The following is an 18,269-nucleotide window of genomic DNA, read 5'->3' as shown; positions in this document are numbered from 1 at the left end:
CGGCTCCCCGGTCCCCAGCGGTCGGACAGATCTTGGCTGCGGGAGGGAGAGAGAGAGAGGCCAGGCGACTGGGCGGGCGCGGAGCGGCCGGAGTGCGATGTCGACGGTGACGGCGGTGGTGGCGGTGGGGAGCTGGGGTCACCTTGTGATGCGAGCGCTCCTCTGTGCCGCACCGCCTCTGGGAGGAAGCCCCATTGCCCTCTTCTTTCTAAGCTGTCATCCTCCTGCTGCAATCGTCATTACAGTACCGCTGGTGACGCCACTCGGCGAGCGCAAGTGGATAAATAGAAACGTCTGCCACAGCGAAGATGAAAGGAGACCCGCAGCTAATGGCTCGGCAGTGATGCGCCAGGTGTGGGCCTCGCTCGAATGGGGAGGAGAGTGTGAAAACAGACAGAGAGACACACACACTGAGACAGGGAGACACCCAGGCAGAGGGCATGCAAATGGAATTCCGCAGAAAGAAAAAGAGAGCTTAACGCGCACGGCGAGTTCCGCAGGAGCTGCGGGACTCGGTAATTGAATAAGCTTCTGATTTTCTTTTTTTTCCTGATTGTTGTTTTGGCTTTTGTTTTCTTAACTTGGTGCCTTGATCTAACACTGATGAGAGAATCCATAACTGCATTTTAAAAGTGTGAAGGCCGACCCACAAGCCTCGCTTCTCTCGTCATTATTACAACTGGCTGTCCTGGCGAGCTAACCTCCTAGGGGCTCCAAAGTCTTTTTTACAAGCTACCGAAAAACATATTCCCTCCTCCCACCGCTCAGTTGCCTGGAGAGCTTGAGCCTGGGGTATCCTCTCTTCCTCCACCCACCCTCTACCCCCAGATGTCTCCTTCCTCCTGGAAACCAAGAGAACTTTGCTATTTTTCTTCCCGAAGGAGCAGGAAATAAATGCCTTAATATTTTTTCTTTAAGGGCTTGTCTTAGCTGCTGACTCCAAATGTTTGCTGATTTTTTTTTATTCCCCTTCCCCCATCTAGGTGGCCTTAAGCTCTCCACAGCTCGGCTTGACCTCCGGGTGGCTATTCGTAGAAGAAATCGTTTTCCCATTTGCTTGGGCCTCGCCTGCACTTCAGGTATGTAGGGTGGGGAGAGGTTCTACGAGTGGCCTTTTTTCTTTTCTTGTCCATATTTTAAGGTATTCGTTCAGAGTCAACGAATTCCTCTGGAAACAGGTTTTGCGAGTGAAGAGGCACTGAGAAATGCGGCCCCTATGACCGCAGTGCCAGAGGCTGCTCGCTGGGAAACCGTGGCGTTCTCACCCAGTAACTGGGGGTAGGGGTTGAGAGTGCCCCAGCACACGGCATGGGGGTTCACCGAGCTTTGGCACACAGGGTTCTCCCCCAGTTCCTGCCCACGGGCTTCAGTGGCACTGAGGGTAGAAGAGAGCCGTCACCAAAAATGCCCTGAAATAGCAAGTGACTAGGGGCACTCCTAAATATTTGAGGACAGAAAGGGAACCTCTAGGGCAGGGCTGGGGGAAGTTTGGAGTGCTTGGTGTCTTTGGGAGACCTTCTCAGGTCTCCTTCCAGGGAAGGTCTGACAACCCATTAGGAAACTGACCCCTCCTTGCCAGCTCTCAGCAGCGGGCTGGGGCCAGACCGCCATGGGCGGCCAGGTCTCTCCCCACTTTGCTGTGGGCAGAAGGTAGGCCCCTTCTCCCCTGTGCTATCCCTAAAACTCTCTTTTCTCTGTCTCTCCCCAGAGCTCCTAGCTCTCAGCCATCTGGGCTGCCCCCTGCACCCCGCCCTTCTCCAAGTCCCAAGGCAAAAGCCCCCATTTCTGAGATTCTAAAGAAAAGTCTATCACTATCTTTTTTGTCTTGTTCTATCTCCTACTTTGTTCTCCTCCTCCTTTCTCTTTCTCTACTCTTCTCTCCCTTTCCCCTGCCTCAATCTAAGCCATCGGTGGGCTTGTGGAGGTCGTGGAGGAAGCAAGGGATTCAGGCAAGACAAAAGTTATCTTCTCACTCCTGCTTTCTACTTCCCCTCTTCAATCAGAAGATGCTCATTAACCTCGCCTGGGGTGGAGGTGGGGGGCGGGCAGGGGGATCCGGAAGGTAACGTGGGCATAAACATCTCCACTCCCGGGGACTCCCAAAGCCACCATCTGCTGAGCACTGCTAGTTCAAAACTCCTAGGGACTATTCTAAAGGTGACAGGAGCGACTGGGACTGGAGGGGATCAAACCCTAGAACCTTTTGCTGCCTCGCAGAGTTGTCCTGGGTTTCTGTCACGCCCTGCCCTTCCCAGCCAGTAGCCGGAGCCAGAGGGAGCACCTGGCTTACTCTTTCTTTCCTGTCAAAGTCGAGCCCGCAGAGCCCGTGTTGGAGCTGCCTCGGTTGGGCCCATCCTGCACCGAGCCTGAGCCTCGCCCACCCTCTGCTCCCCCACCCCCGCCCCCGCCCCCCGCCTCCTCCTCCGCCCCCCTGAGCCTGCCGCCTTCTCACCGCCGCCCCCGCTGCGCTCACCTCCTCCGGGCCGGGTCCGCGCTGGGACTCCCTGCTCCCCGCCCCGCCCCCAGCTTTGCATTCAATGGGAGTGCTCCGCGTTTGATCCTCTTTTCCTCTGGGTTTTCCCTGCCAGATGAAAGCCGAGTAGGATTGAGAGATCAAGAGGTACCACTTGAGTCTCCTTCCTGGGTCCGGCCCACCCAAGCGGGGCTTCCCCGGCTGTCCCGGGAAGGAAGGAGGCTCCAGCGGGGGCCTCAGCCTCTTCGGGTGGGGGGCTGCCTCCCCTGGGCTGCGGATCTGAAGCTTCAGGGACGCCCCCTCCGCCCCATCCCTCTCTGTGCTTCTACCTCTGCCCTTTCAAAGCAGCCTCAATCCCACCACCACCTCCCCGCCCTCCTCCCCAAGTCTCTGGGGACCTATTGCACCCTCTGGCATAGGGGGAAAAAACAAAAATGTTTAACCAAATGTCACTTCTTCCAAAAGCATCCTGTCGTCAACATCAGATGAAGAGAAGTCGAATTTTTAACAAGAGGAAGAAAGGGGGGGTGGTGCTGAATAAGAACACAATTTGTTTAGCCTTTCTGTATAGGGGGAAGGACTATTTTAATAGCATCGTTATCACTGTATCATGAAGGTTATTCCCGACGACACTGAGAAGAAAGGTAAATTCGCAAAGGGAGTGAAGTCCGCGGGCCCGCAGAGGCCTGGGAAACCCCACGAAAGCGGAGAGGGGGTGATAGCAGCCTAAGTGGGGTCCGGCCTGGGCTCCCACTGCTTCTCACCTCCCCTCGCAGGGAAGACCCTCTTCCTCCACCGCCCAGGGCCTGCTGTCCCTCCCCCCGCTGGGAAAACGGGTTTAGGTCCAGCCGGCTCGTCTCCGATTGAAATTCTCTGGACTTCAAAAGCTCGAGGCTCCGCTTCCGCCCGGGCTGGGCTGGGCCGGGGGGTGGGTGGGAACCCCCGGGGAGGAGACGCGGAGATAAGATGCGCGGCTTGTGTTAAATGGAATCGGAAGCCGGGCTTGGGTCACCAGACGCGTTGATCCGCTGGAGCCGCTACGCTTCCCCCCAAAAAACCCCCCGGCTCCCGAGAGCAACGGCAGGGGGTGGGGAATGCCTCGGTGGCCTTCGGACCCCGCTTGGGTGCGGTGGTCTGCCGCCCCGCCCGAGTTATCTGCATCAGACAGATGCGGGGCCTCCCGGCGGGGCGGCGGGCGCACGTCCCGCCCGAAAGGAAGGGGCGAAGGCTTCCGAAAGCTGGTTTGGCTGCTTCGGTGCCAGCGAAATTTTGATCAGGAAAAATTATTTTTGCTTCTCACTTCGGTAAAACCCAAGAACAAAGGGAGCTTGCTTTTAAACAATAAGCGTTGCCCAACTGTCGTGGATGTTGATCTTGGGCCCTTGTCATCCAGGCCGTGTCTCCGGCTTGGACATCGGAGTTCCCGCGTGGCTGGGTCTCCGACGCCGGAATCATGGGGGTGAGGGGACTTCTGGGGTTGGTCCCTGTCTTGTCCCCTTGCAGCTGCCAACGCCCACGTGGAAACCCAAAGCGCAGAAGCACCGCAGAGCGCGCCCCTCCAGGAGCGAGGTCCCCTCTCGATCTCAGACGCCCAGAGGTCCGGATGCCAGAGGATCACACCTAGTCCACTTCCCCCAACCCCTCGCCCACCCCACAGAGGGAGTCCCTGGCGCACTAGCTTGCATGGCGGACCACAGAACAGCTTCTCCTGCAGGGAGAACATGCAGCTTCTGGAACTCTGGTTTGGACAAGTGCCCCTTCTCTCTGCACCTCCCAGAGGGAAGGGCCAGGAGTCTGGGACAGAAAACTGGATGCTTTCTGCCCACTGCTCCTTAGGTCCCTGGAGCCAGCCAGCCCTGCAGCGGCTCTTGCATCTACTCCTGTTAGCCCCAGGTTCCTATAGGTCTTAGGTGGCTTTCCCACCCTGAGCTTCAGACAACTGCCTGAGCAGCCCACACTCACGGCTTGCCCATCCCAGGGCTGGAGGACCCAGGGCAGTCAGTATGGGAGGCCTGAGGACCTCCACAAGCTTAAGGCTTGCTTCTGCCTCAAGCCACCAACTGGAAGGTTTCCTTTTCTCGTGGAGGACCAATTCCCCAACATCCAGCAACCAAAGCTCAGGTATACCTCTCCTCCCACCCTGGGAGAGATAGTATGAGTTTTTCCTTCACCATTACTATCCTAAAATTTCCTTTCATTACAAGCCCATTTCTCGTTTAATCTACCCAACATTCCTTTAAAAGTCCTCGACGTGCCTTAGTGCCTTTTCTCCTACAGTGATAAGGTAACCAGTGGTCTTGACTCAAATGGGCCTGGCTGAGTACAAAACACTAGACCGGCCAGTCCCTCCCTGGCCTTCAGGGATGCCTAAACACCCAACAGTGCCTTAACTCTCTATAAAGCAATCCTCCACAAGCCTCCTGCCCCTTCTGGGATGTAGGTAGGACCAGGGGCCCCTCAGAGAGGTTGCCACTTGTCTTCAGAACCGAAAGGCTCAGAGCCCACATTTCTGGACTGCTCTCACTCTGCCTCATCCATGATTTCCCAAGAGGGCAAAGAGAAACCCTATCTGGAAATCTGGGGACCCCACATGATCAGAGTAATCACTGTTCTAAGCATTTCAGCTACATTAGCTCTTTCCACCCTCACAACAAGCCTGAAGAATATAATATAAATCATCCCTCTTTTGCAGCTGAGTGATCTGAAATGCAGAGAGAAGGCCCACATATAACTGACAGTCAAGACTGAACTCCTATCCCTCTGGCCTCAAGTCCACACTCACAACAACTGGAGCTACTAGAAAATACCAAGCATTGCATTCTGAGTCTTTCTTTCCAAGAACTCCACTTGTGGTTTTTGCCAAGGCCTTTTCTCCTCCTCCTCACTCCCTAAGAATTCATTGGGATTGGGAGAAGTGGGGGTAGGGGGTCCAACTAACATCTGGCCATTCATTCTGACCATGAAGAAGAGTAAAGATAAAAAAAAAAGTTCATTTGGAAATGTATCCTGGGGAAGGCCTCCAGGTCTTGCCCTCTTTTTAAGACAGGGATCAGAGGCTGAGTGGGGATTGTGTATGCACTCACAGGGAGGCTGCAGCCATCCTTAGGACAGTTGTGGTAGGAGAGCCTAAGTGTCCTGCCCTGAGCACAGGGGAAGAGTTTTCAGGTGTGAGTTCCAAAATACCAGGAAGATAACTTCAGCAAGTGATTCTGGAGACCCTAAGAGACAAAGTCCAGTCCCTCTGTGATCATAAAAATCCACTGAGGCCCTGAGCATCCATCTGGAAAGGGGGCAAAACTCACTAGAGTTATACTTGCCCACTTGAACCTCTTGGGAGTCATGACCCCTTCACATATCTGGCAAACCTCTGCCCCGGAAAAGTACATAGAGGCATTGAAGTTAGCTGTCCACTTCTGAGATTCCTCTCCCCACAATAGCCCCATGCCAACCAACAAAGCCCAGACACAATTGCCAGATCCTTTTGATTGGGGGTATTGCTTTACCAAGGTGTTTTCTCTGACAAGGCAGCTGCCTCCCTCAAACTGTCCTCCAGGATTGATTGACCCAAGGAACAAAACCTGAGGGTATGGCCGGGACTCCCCACCCTGCATCTTGACCTGAGCATATTCTTCAGGCTCTGCATTTGCCTCCATGGTGCATGGAGGCCCTGGAGGTGTATGCTGGGAGAGAGAATGGCCAGGCTGGGGCTTCTGTAAAAGACACAACTTGGTTTGGCCTAAGGGTAAGGGGGAAATGCAATGCAGGGAACTGGCCAGTTATTATCAGGGAGTCCTGTACACCATGGGTTGGTTCCTTTACTCATGGAGAGGGACAGGGAGGGAGACAGTTTTCACTTTTTTGTGTTTGTAAATAGATTTTGTTCAGACACAAACCCTTTCCAAGCCCTGGACTGGCCAAAGGCCAGATGAGCCTGAAAGCCCTGCCCTTTCCCCAGCAGTGCCCTCTCCACTCTCATCCCTGTTCAGGAAGAGGGAAGTGGCCTACTGTGGCCTGGTCAGGGTGGTCCAACAGGGGGACACGGGGACCCTTATCTGGGTGGAATCATTTTACCCCATGGGATCTCTCTTCTACGACTCCACTAACCCTAAATGGCCCTAAATGCTTCTTCCGGGTGCGGGTTTTCTTCTGGGAGTGTTTCTGCGAGCTCACTGAGCCTACGTCTGTCTCTCCTGGTTCCCTGGCCAAGGAGCAGACCCACCTCCTTCCTCTCTCTCCACTCGGCTTCGCCGGGCCAGGAGACGCGGTGGCGCCGGCCTGCAAACGGAGTCGGTGTCCCGCGGTGGGGGCAGGAGAACCGCCCCAAGGCGAGGAAGTCCAACCGGTTGGGCGGGCTAAGCCTCGCCCTCCCGCGAAATGGAAAAACCCTCGTGGTGAGGAGTTCTGGGGCCTGATTTTTATAGAGCCCTCTCCTGAGCCGGACTAGTTCCATTCCTCCTACTGAGCTTCGCAGAGAGCCCCGAGGGGGTGCAGTTCCTCGCGTCGCGCAGCGGGAAACCGACTCTTAGGTTGCGGAACGTGCCTAGGGTCCCCCCCCCCCCCCCCGGGGAGGATTTGAACCCGCGTCGTCCAGCCTGCAAAAGCCCGGTTCTCTCTGACGTTAGCGCTGCGCGCCCAGGGCCGAGACGGCGTCCCCTAACAGCGCAGGCCACAACCGGGGTGCCTTGGGTGTGACTGGAAGCCGCGGCTGCCCCTGCGGCGGCCCAGGGTCGGCGGGAGCCGCGCGGGGCTGTACCGTAAGTCTCAGAGGAGCGGGGCACAGGGAAGGTGGCTGAGAACTGGAAGGGCCGGAGGGCGCCGCGACGTGGAGGGACTGCGCTCCCGGCTCGGAAGCCTGGCCTGGAGGGAGGGGGGGAGGGAGGGAGGCTCGCCCGCCCCAGTGAGCTTCGCACGGCGGGGTACCAGCTAGGAGGAGCCCGCTGTAGTGAGGGAGAGCCGGAGGGACGGGCGCCCAGGGGACAGGGTGTCCCCCGCCCGGGACTGGGGCGCGCTCCCAGGCTGGCTCCGGACGAGTCTCCGTCCCTTCCGTCCCCCGCAGGGCCCTGCCAGGTGCGGCCTGGAGCCGGTCGGCCTTCCAGTCCAGTCCCCGCGGCCCTTTCTGCGCCCTCCTCCCCTCCCTCCCCTTGCTGCGACGGGGACAAAGCGTAGCTCCCGAATTGCTGTCTTGGTGCGCCCCCCACTGCCGACCGCCAGAGGCGGAAGCTGCGGTGCGTCCAGCATCCTCGCTGGCTCGGATCCCGCGGCTCCGCCCGAAGCCTCCATTCCCCTCCCCCAGGGCAGCCTACCTGCGTAGGGAGGGAGCCCCACCCCGCCCTAAGTGCCCGCCTTCCGAGCTGGACCCCGGGGAGGGGGGGTGGCGTTTCGCGGCCCGAGGCCTAGGCTTCTAGGGGCCGGTCACCAACCATGCGGGGGTGAGGGGCTGGAGGGGGCCAGGGGCTCTCTTAATACGCTACCTTCCTAACTCCTTTGAGAGGGGGCTTGAAACCCCGACCCCAACCTCCTAAGGCTTGTAGAAGACGGGTCTTGTGGGTGGGGGGGCCTTAGGGATGCCCGCGATAAGCCCGGATGATCAATCACGCCCCCAACACAGGCGTGGACCCTATTCGTCGTGGGCACGAAGCCCAAGCATTGGGGAGCCTCTTAGACAACCTTGTCTCCAGTCCTCAAACGCTTCTACTTTGAGCCTCACTTAGGTTTGAGGCCCACTTACAAACAACATAGCAACGTTCCCCATTCCCTTTGGCAGTGTTTGTTGAAGTGTAGTCCCTGTACCACCTGGGAACTTGTAAGAAATGTAAATTTGCAGGTCCCACTGCAGTATTAATGAATTAGCAACTCTGGAGAGGGAACCAGCGGTCTGTTTTCACAAGCCTCCGAGTGATTTTTGGTGTACACTCCAGTTTAAGAACTGCTGCCTTATGGATTCCATCACCCTAGTTTCTAAGTTCCCATGATTCTCCACTGTGCCTGGAATATTTGTTTGCCTCAGTATAGAACTTTATGCCTCTGTTTATTCACTCTTGTTCTTTCCGTTTTACTGCCTCCATGTATCTCTTTGTGCATTAACTCATTACTAATGATGTCATTATCACCTAATGATGTCATTATCTAATTTAGCTCCTCACTCATATTCTCATTTATCCGCTGCCTAAGTCCATGGCTCCCCTGGTTGCAGATCAGAAACTGCTTTGTAACTGCAGGAGCTGGAACAGAGTGGAAAACCTGCCCTACTCAGAGATTTCTCTCACAAAAGGGAGTCAGAGGCCAAGTTGTGATTGGTTCACTGGCTACAGAGGGGAAAAGAGCAACCCTTCCATGTTTGGGTATGCATCCTGATAGAGAACAAATGGAATGGAAAGAAGGGCCTTGGGAGTAACTGGGGACAAGGAAATTGAGGCACAGAAATAGACTTTCTTGGGGTGTCCCTCAAAGACTATGGGCAGGGACCCAAAGGACCCAGCACCAGCTCAAGATACACAAGTATCTTTATTGTGGATATCTCAAGATGGTGATTGAGCCATTTGTTGGTGGCTGGTTAAAAGCAAGCAGCTTTAGTAGGAGCCAAAAAAGCCTGAGCCTCGTAGCTATTGATATATATGTGTTTTCATTCAGTCAGACTTTCCTAGTATCAGACATATTCTGGGATGCTATTTAATAGGCTAAATGTATAGCTGATATTATAAAGTAGGCAGTGCGAGGCCACGGTGCTACCAAAAATACCCAATAAAGGTAGCTGTCAAGATCTTCTGTGTTTAGAGTGCTATTTAAATGTTTTACATGCATTATATCACTTAATCCCTGCAGCTCTGTAAAGTAAGATGGAGAAACTAAGTCAAAGATGGGTTAAATGCTACTCAAGATCACATGGCCTGCTAGTGGCAGAGGTAATATTTGAATCCCAGTAGTGTGAAGCCATAGGCCAGGCTCCTATTCTACTTAATAAGAATTTCACCAGGCATTACTACCAGTAGTATTAAAAATAATTAACAGTTGGTCTTTTCCCACAGGTAACATTTTCAGTCACTGCCTCCATTTGATAAAATAGTTCCGTGTAATAGGAAGAATAGCTATTAATATAAATCCCCATTTTATGGATAGGAAACCAAGACCCAGAGGGGTTAAGTGCCTCTGCCCAGATCACCCAGCTAATGAATTGCAAAGCAAGGAGCACTGTTACTCCTTTTGACATCTTTGTCTTTGTTTCTCATTTTTCTTTCATCTCACTTTAGACACATATTCATGTATCATCATATTAATCCTTGACGTGTCTCCATTAGCTTAGGCTGCTCCAAAGGACTTCTCTGTCCAGCATTTGGTTTGCTCCTCCTACCATCCCTAAGGAGGTGGCAGAGGCCAGAGTTGTTCTTTCCAGTTTCTAGTGGAGGAAGCCAGGATTTGGAGAGTTCAGAGGACTTGACCAAGGTCACAGAGCCACAGTAAGGATCAAAGCCTCAGACTTCTCACAGACAAGAGTGGATTTTGAGAGAATCCTACAGAATGAATGAATGAATCATTCTTACTCCCTGGCCCATCCTTAAAGCCTGGCAGTACCGACAAAGGAAATAATTTATAAGTATTCAAAACATACTGTGCTATTAATGCAACTTTTTATTATAATGGACTTACAGTCGTTTCATAACTTCTATTATTGGCAATATGTCAACTTTGGGATGTTTTCATAATTATTCTAGAGTCAGCCTTACTGTTCTTGGAAAGAATTAGAAGAGGAAAGAAAGGTCACTGTTTTAAAAATAGGCATGAAAATAAATAAATAAATAAATAAATAAATAAATAAATAAATAAATAAATAAAAATAGGCCTGGGAAGGACCAAAGGAACCCAGATCCAGGATGTAACTCTGCCCTGGTCTTCGGCCCTGAGGAAGGGGTCTGTACTTTCACAAGTGGCAAAAGTCAGGCCATGATTTTCATCTTAAATATGGCCTGTCAGCACCTGAAGAGTCAGATTACCTCCAAAAATGGACCAGTTTTCTTTCTATTCCTTTCTTCCATCACAACTCCCATTTTTCTCCCCAATATACACAGTGGAAAATGGAGAAGTTCATGTGCTCATGCTCTAAGGTAAGAGCATGATAGGTACACTTTCACTTATGTCTTACAACAATCCTCAGAGGGGAGCATGGGGCTCCCCACTTCATAGGTGAAGAAACTGAGGCATAAGGAGGTTAAGCAACTGATCTGAGGTTACACAGGTAAGTGAATGAGAGCCAAAGGAAAACCCAGGCTTGTAAATATACAGCTTACCTTCCAATAGCTATGATCCACTTTTCCCTATGGATGCAAATTCTGATATCTTCTGATCCAGCAGAAAGGAGCAGCAAGGAGCTGGTCTGCTGTGCAGTGAGGCCTGGATTTTGAGTCCAGGATGGAGAGAAACAGATCCCAGGGATTTTTGGGAAGATAGAGGACAATCTGCAGCTGCTATGAGAACAGAATTGGTGGTGGAAGAGTGCTCTCAAATTTGCCCAGCCAAGATTTCTTATACTTCAAAGACAAATGGTGACAAGGTAAGAGCATGCACTTGGAAGCCAGACAGACATGAGCTTGGACCCCCACTCTGGTACTTACTAGCCAGTGACCTTGAGCAGACCAAAGCTGCAAGATATCCGATCTAAGATACAGCTGCCTGCCTCTCAGAGCTGTTCTGAAGATTTGTTGAGATGTGAAATGGAAAAGGCCTAGCACATGGAGCACTTGGGTGGCTCAGCTGGTTAAGTGTCTGCCTTTGGCTCAGGTCATGATCTCAGGGTCCTAGGATGGAGCCCCACATTGGGCTCCATGCTCAGCAGGGAATCTGCTTCTCCCTCTCTCTCTTTCTCTCTTTCTGTCAAATAAATAAATAAAATCTTAAAAAAAAAAAAAAAAAAAAGGAAAAGCCTAGAACAGTTCCTGGCCTATGATGAGTACTCAGTGAATGCAAATTCCCTCTTGTCCCACTGTGGCAGTGCCTCTAGCTCACCTACTATGTCTGTGATTTTCCTTTCTCAATAGTGTACCCTTGGTCAGTGAGAATCAGCAGTGAATGTAACATGCAGGGGAATGGTGCCCAGAGAACCAATAATACGTTTGTGCCCCTCTCCCTACACTCTCATCAACATTTTACCAGTAACATTTCCCAGGAATAAATAACCACAGTGCATCCGTGCATTTGTTGGAGTTCAACAAATATGCAGATGGTAGGTGCATAATGAGGTAAAGAATTATCTGGCTGGCATCTTTGCAGCACCATCATAGATGGCATCCAGGATCCTGTGTCCTTTCTGTAACTCCATCCACAGAGATCTAAGGTAATGAGAAGAAAATCAAAACATGCCTCATGTGCTAATAGAATTTTTCTTTAAGGTAGTTTTTTTTTAATTTTTTAAAAATTTATTTATTCATGAGAGACAGAGAGAGAGAGAGAGGCAGAGACAGAGGCAGAAGGAGAAGCAGGCTCCATGCAGGGTGCCTGATGTGGGACCCGATCCTGGGTCTCCAGGATCATGCCCTGGGCTGAAGGCAGTGCTAAACCGCTGAGCCACCTGGGCTGCCCCTTTATGGTAGTTTAAAGGTTTAGCCAGGTGATCCATAAATCATAATAAATGTAGGGGCAGTTTAGTATAAGAGTTAAGTGTACAGACTCAAGTTAGATTGTTTGAGTTCTAATTCCAACTCTGCCACTCACTATGCTGTGTGATGTTGGACAAGTTACTCAACTTCTGAGAGAGAGCCTCCGTTGCCTCATCTGTAAAATGGGGCCATAGGACAACAAAATGAGTTAGTACATATAAAGCACTTAAAAGAGTCCCTAGCATATACTAAGCTCAATAAATGTTAACTATTATTACTGTGGTGTGTTACTTCCCTGAATGTGAGCCTAAGGGAGTTCTCTGAGTTTGTGGAATGATGGGAAGATAAGTGAAGCAAGAATCCTCTGCAACCAGTAGGTTGCAACCTGTATTTAGGGTTTCAGTACTGGCTCCACCACTAGTGGGCTTGGACGAGCTACTCAACCTTCAGGAACTCCTGTTTACTCCCGTGTAAAATGAATGTGAGTAAGCTGCCTCACCTTCTTCACATAGTTATGGCCCCAAATGGAGCCCTATTGTTATTTTAGCTTTTAACCTTTGAACACATAAAGGTTTTCTTCTGCTCATTAAGTAGTACACCCTCTGGGAGGAGCCACTTGGTAAGCCAACACCTGCTCAGTCCTTAGTGACACATCAGCACTTTACCAGTATTGTAGGAAATGGTGAGAGGGAGGCAATGGTGAGAAGGAGGAGGGAGACAGGATTGAGGAAATGAGGAGAGCAGGAGATGAGAAGACTTCCACGATTTCTCATTTCCTTCACAGGCTTAACCGAGGAGCATCCTGCCCAGTGCCTTACAGTAATGTCACTGCCTTAATGACACAAATATTGTAAATTGCCAAATGAGAATGATTCCCACCCGTCTCTTTTATATTTTGAGGAAAGAGAGAATGTTTTGGTGATGTGGGACTTTCTTCAGTATCTATGGGTTGAGAATAGTATAAGCAATGAGAGGAAGACACCATGTTGGGCAGTTTTTCACGGAACTTTGGGAGATGGAAAGAATACATTACAAGGATTTCTCCTTTCTCCAGAAGGCTGACTTAAAGGTTTAGCAAATTTGGAAAGCAAAATTACCTGAATCCTCACTAGCTTCTACTCCCAGCTTCTTGTCTCTGTGCCCAGCAGAAGATTCTGAGGTTATTAATCTTCCTGGCGAAGGTCCCCAAAACCCCCAAAGAACATTTTGCTTTGACTGAATTAAAATAATATTTACTGCCATCCTACTATGTGCCCTACACTTGGTAGTCACTTGGTAACAGAGTTACTGCAACAGAAACAGCTGTCTCCCCTTCTTTCATGACGAAAGAGCATCCAAACTTCAGTTGTCCACATGGCTTTCAAGTCTAAAGTCTGCCTCTCCTGCAACTAGGAGTAGGCTTAGGACTAAATTCAGCAGACCAAATATCAGCAGAAATGTCATATAGCTGCTTCCAGGCACCTTCCTTATGAAACAGAAATATGTAAGCCCTTTGCACAGTCTCCTTTATCGTTCCTCTGTCCGGCTGCCCACGGCTTGTGTCCTGACATCCTAGACCTAGGTATGGCACAGCAACAAAGTGGAAGAAGCCTGGCTCTCTGACATCATGGAGCACCACACAAAAAAAGACCAAAGGCCTATAAGAGAACGGGAATCATAGGAGTCACGTTTTCTGAATTAAAAAGATCAATAAAGAGGAGTGCCTGGGTTGGTTAAGCATTGGCCTTCAGCTCAGGTCCTGATTTCAGGGTCCTGGATTGAGCCCCACATGGGGGCTCCCTGCTCCATGAGGAACCTGTTTCTCCCTCTCCCCAACCTCCCTGCTCATGCACTCTCTCTGGCTTTCTCTCTCTCAAGTAAATAAATAAATAATCTTTAAAAAGATCGAGAGGGAAAGAAAGAGAAAGGCCTATTTAAAAAAGTAGATTTCCCAAGTTGTTCTAGGTGGTGATACACTGGGGTGTGTGTGTGTGTGTGTGTGTGTGTGTGTGTGTGTGTGGTATTTTCCACTGACAAGTTATATAACATCTTTGTAGAACCTCAGTCAATACTAAACGTTTTTTCTGGGCAGGCAGCGAACCAAGGAAAAAGTTGCTAAAGCATAACCAACGAACTAATTATGTTTTATGTATACATTATGCCACTTAAAATTTTGGGGGGCACCTGGGTGGCTCAATTCCTTAAGCATCTGCCTTTGGCTCAGGTCATGATCTTAAGGTCCTGGGATCGAGCCCCCCATTAGGCTCCCTGCTCCGCTGGGAACCTGCTTCTCCCTTTCCTCCTGCCCCTCCCACCTGCTTGTCCTTGCTCTCTCTCTCAAAGAAATAAATAAAAAATATTTTTTAAAAATTATTTTACCTGCACAGTAATAATTTCTAAGTGAGATATCATTGAAAGGTTATGAAGAAGGCAAATGAGAAGTTTCTCTAGAGACAGAATGAAAATGCGCAAGCCTTTCTCTGAAGACCAATTCAGAAAAACAGCCAACTCTTTCTGTTTTTATTCTGTTCTCAATTTGCTGTGAGACTTTAAGTGAGCCATTAAACAACTTGGACCTTATTAAAATGGGGTGGTAATTTCATATAGAGTAGGTATTGTTAAGCCTTCTTGTTTTTAAATCCAAACTGAGTCTCTCTCTCTCTCTCTCTCTCTCTCTCTCTCTCTCACACACACACACACACACACACACACACACACACACACAATGTAGCTTTGGTAAGCTGTTCACTTACTGCTAGGGAGGTAAGAGGATATGTCTGAAGAGCTAATGCAGTTATGGATAGATATTCCATATGCTAACTTAACATAAATGCTTCAAACTTTTATTTCCTTGATGGAGAAACATCAGGATCTCTGGCCTATTTTACATGCTTTAGCCTTGGGTGGGAAATGCCCCTAAGTAAAATAAGAAGCCATTTCAGAAGTATTTCTCCTTTCCCACACCACTTATTATCTCTAACAACTCATTTTCCATCCACCGTGTTTCCTTGTACTGGTTTTACGATAGGGAGTCTCCAGCACTGTGAACCCTCTGCAAGTCTAGCCAGTTCTTTCTGGCTCCCTGCTGAAAAATAGAGGACAAAACTCAGAATTATGACAAGGCTGGCCATATGATACGGCCATTACTTTTCTGGTTTCCATCTACCCTGCAGGTGGCAGGTTTGAAGGTTTGGGGAAATTCCCTGATGACTAGGTGCACCAATTTCCAGTGGGGTCACATGAGCATGTTCAAATATAATTGCCATAGTACTGGCCAGGTCTATTTTCAGGCTGTGCATAAGGATAAAGAACAGCTGCCCATGGGTCTCTAAAGTCTCTTATATAAGAACCTAGCACCTGAGAGCTGAAAGTTAGACACATGCCAGGCCTTATGGATTCTCTCCATTCTATAAGTGTAGTTGGAGGCAAGGGAAGTTTGGCTGGTCTGACCAATGACTACTAGGTCAAAAGCTCCAGTCTAGGTCAGAGTCATGTGCAACATCTTTGGCCAATGGCTGTGCTGTCTTGAGGTCCCAGGCAGCCAAGAAAAGTGGTCAGGAAAGCCGGCTCTAAACCTGCCCCTGGGGGCAGCCCGGGTGGCTCAGCGGTTTGGCACAGACTTCAGCCCAGGGCGTGATCCTGGAGACCTAGGATCGAGTCCCACGTCGGGCTCCCTGCATGGAGCCTGCTTCCCTCTGCCTGTGTCTCTGCCTCTCTCTCTCTCTCTCTCTCTCTCATGAATGAATAAATAAAATTTAAAACAAAACAAAAACCTGCCCCTGCCATTGCCTGTCTGGGTGACCTTGCACTAGTCACTTGACTCTTCTGTGAATAGAGAACCGATCCCAAGTCTGCTACCCAGTGGGAGACCTTAGCCAATCCGCAGCTTTGGGTATCAGAGGAAGCCAAAAGGATTTGTTTTCTGGCATGCCCCCATTATGGCATTCTGTGACTCCAGCTGGGACACAAACTAAAGCCTCTAGTTTCGTTTTGTTTTTTGTTGTTTTTGTTTTTGTTTTTTTTTGTTTTTGTTTTTGTTTTTGCATGTTGGCAACGGAGTTGAATTGTTTTAAAATTCGGGATTGGCTAACAGCTCTAGGCCAGAAATGGTCTATTAGGCCAACTGCCGAGTCTTCTGCAGTCCGCTGACCCAAGGAAGAGTTTGACTAGGTGGGGACCTGGCAGGGGGGAATATCCCATACGAGAAGAACACAGATAACTCTGGCCAACGGTGCGCTGGCTGGTCTGAGCCCCAAAGCTCTACCGCTCCTACCCCAGCCCACCCTTAACGGCCGAGGTCAGCCTGGGTCTAGTTTCCTTTTCCCACCGGTGGGACTTACTCTCCACTGAAAGGTGGGCAGGCAGGAAAGGAGTGCGTTGCCGGCAGGAACCGAGCCCGCGGCGCTCAGGCTTCGGCCGTGGGTCCCCTGCCCCCTGGGTGCCCCAAACCCGAGAGGCGCGGGGATGCGCGTCGGAACCCCGGCTGCGGGCAGGTGCGCGGCGGCGCGGGGCCAGCGAACCCGGCGGCTCCGGGCGCCCCGGCAGCGCTCACGGACGAACCCCGGGCGCGCGGCCGCGGCTGCGGGGCGGCGGGCGGGCCTCTCAGTCGCGGGGGGCGGCGGCGGGGCCCGGAGCCTGCGCCGCAGCCGGGGAGGGCCCGAAACCAACCGGACGGACTTGGGAGGAAATTCGATCCTCGGGCCCTTTGCTGCCTGAGCTTAAAAATGGATTCTCCATCTGCTGCGAAAGCCTCGGGCTCCGAGCGGCTGCATCCTGGCCCCTGGGAGTCGCGGGGAGCCCTGCAGGCACCCCGACCCGCGGAGTGCTCACCTGCCCCGAGTGCTCACCTGCCCCTTGCTCGGACACACCCTGGCGCTCCCTGAGCTCGTGCGCCTTTCGAAGGCCAAGCCCAAAGAGGAGATGATGCTCTGTCAAGTTCAAATAAAGAAACCTGGAATCCCCGGGTGGCTTGGCGGTTTAGCGCCGCCTTCAGCCCAGAGTGTGATCCTGGGGACCCGGGATCAAGTCCCACGTCCGGCTCCCTGCACGGAGCCTGCTTCTCCCTCTGCCTGGGTCTCTGCCCCTCTCTCTGTGTGTCTCTCATGAATAAATAAGTAAAATCTTAAAAACACACAAATAAAGAAACCTATTTTCTTTTTTTTTTTTTTTTAAGATTTTATTTACTTATGAGAGACACAGAGGGGGTTGCAGAGGGAGAAGCAAGCTCCATGCAGGGAGCCTGACATGGGACTGGATCCCAGGTCTCCAGGATCATGCCCTGGGCTGAAGGCGGCGCTAAACCGCTAAGCCACCCGGGCTGCCCAAGAAACCTATTTTCTATATAATTCAGTTTGTCCAGAAGAACTTTGAAGACGGATGACAACATTCAAGGACACTGTTAGCCTCACTCTATTGGTGAAACGTAAACAACAACAACCAACCAGATAAAACCTCTTTGGAGCAATTTTGACATTTATGAATTTAGTTGTTATTTCGTTTGTCCCCACAATCTCACTTTTTGAAGATTTTCCTACACAATGCTTTCAAAAAGATTTACGATGCCATTTTAGTGATAATGAAAAAGTGGAACCCGACTATTCATCAATAGAGAAATAAGTTGGCTGAATATATAATGAGTACACATATCAAGAAATACTGTATGTAAAAGACAAGCTCACAGGCAAACAGATCTAAGCTTACATTAAATGAAAAAGAAAGTGAATTATAAAAGACAGTAGATATGGTAGGACTCCATATTCGTTAAAATGCAGAAACAAACTGTGAGTAAATGTCTACAACTCACTCGGATAGGATTAGTGACTTCTTATTTCATGGATGATTATACAGGAAATATATGTATATTTTACATGTACATACATCTGGAGAAATGTCTACCTGTTACATTGTTTATCTTTGGGGTGATCCTGAGAGGAGGGAATGTGGAGCATTAACTTCCTACACTATATATTTCTTCAAAGTTTGATTTCTTTTAAAATAAGCATGCATTTATTTTGTATTTCCCACACACCAAAAACAATAAAGATTTTTTTAAAAATCATACCCCTTTCCATCCCAAGACCACCAGATGGTTATCACTTGTCCACTCTTCTCTGATCTTTCCATTACTATGTTAACTTTCCCTTCAAATTCTTCTCATCCCTGTACAGTATCCACTTACAAATTGCCTATTTAATGTGTGCAAATAGGTTTTTTTAGATCCTTTAAACCCA

At 50.3% G+C, this 18,269-nt stretch overlaps 1 long non-coding RNA gene across 1 annotated transcript; it reads left to right on the top strand.

Annotated features, from left to right (window-relative positions):
- The first annotated feature begins 6,876 nt into the window (after positions 1-6,876).
- On the top strand, positions 6,877-14,619 carry LOC140599580 (uncharacterized). Its single transcript, XR_012002391.1, has 3 exons — positions 6,877-7,227; positions 10,820-11,018; positions 12,845-14,619. It is a non-coding gene; the product is annotated as an uncharacterized lncRNA (long non-coding RNA).
- The last annotated feature ends 3,650 nt before the right edge of the window (positions 14,620-18,269 follow it).

Source organism: Vulpes vulpes, chromosome 7, assembly GCF_048418805.1.
Source record: "Vulpes vulpes isolate BD-2025 chromosome 7, VulVul3, whole genome shotgun sequence".
In the NCBI taxonomy this organism is placed as follows: Eukaryota; Metazoa; Chordata; class Mammalia; order Carnivora; family Canidae; genus Vulpes; species Vulpes vulpes.
Note: the sequence above shows the minus strand (reverse complement) of the source record. Positions and strands in the feature narration are given on the sequence as shown.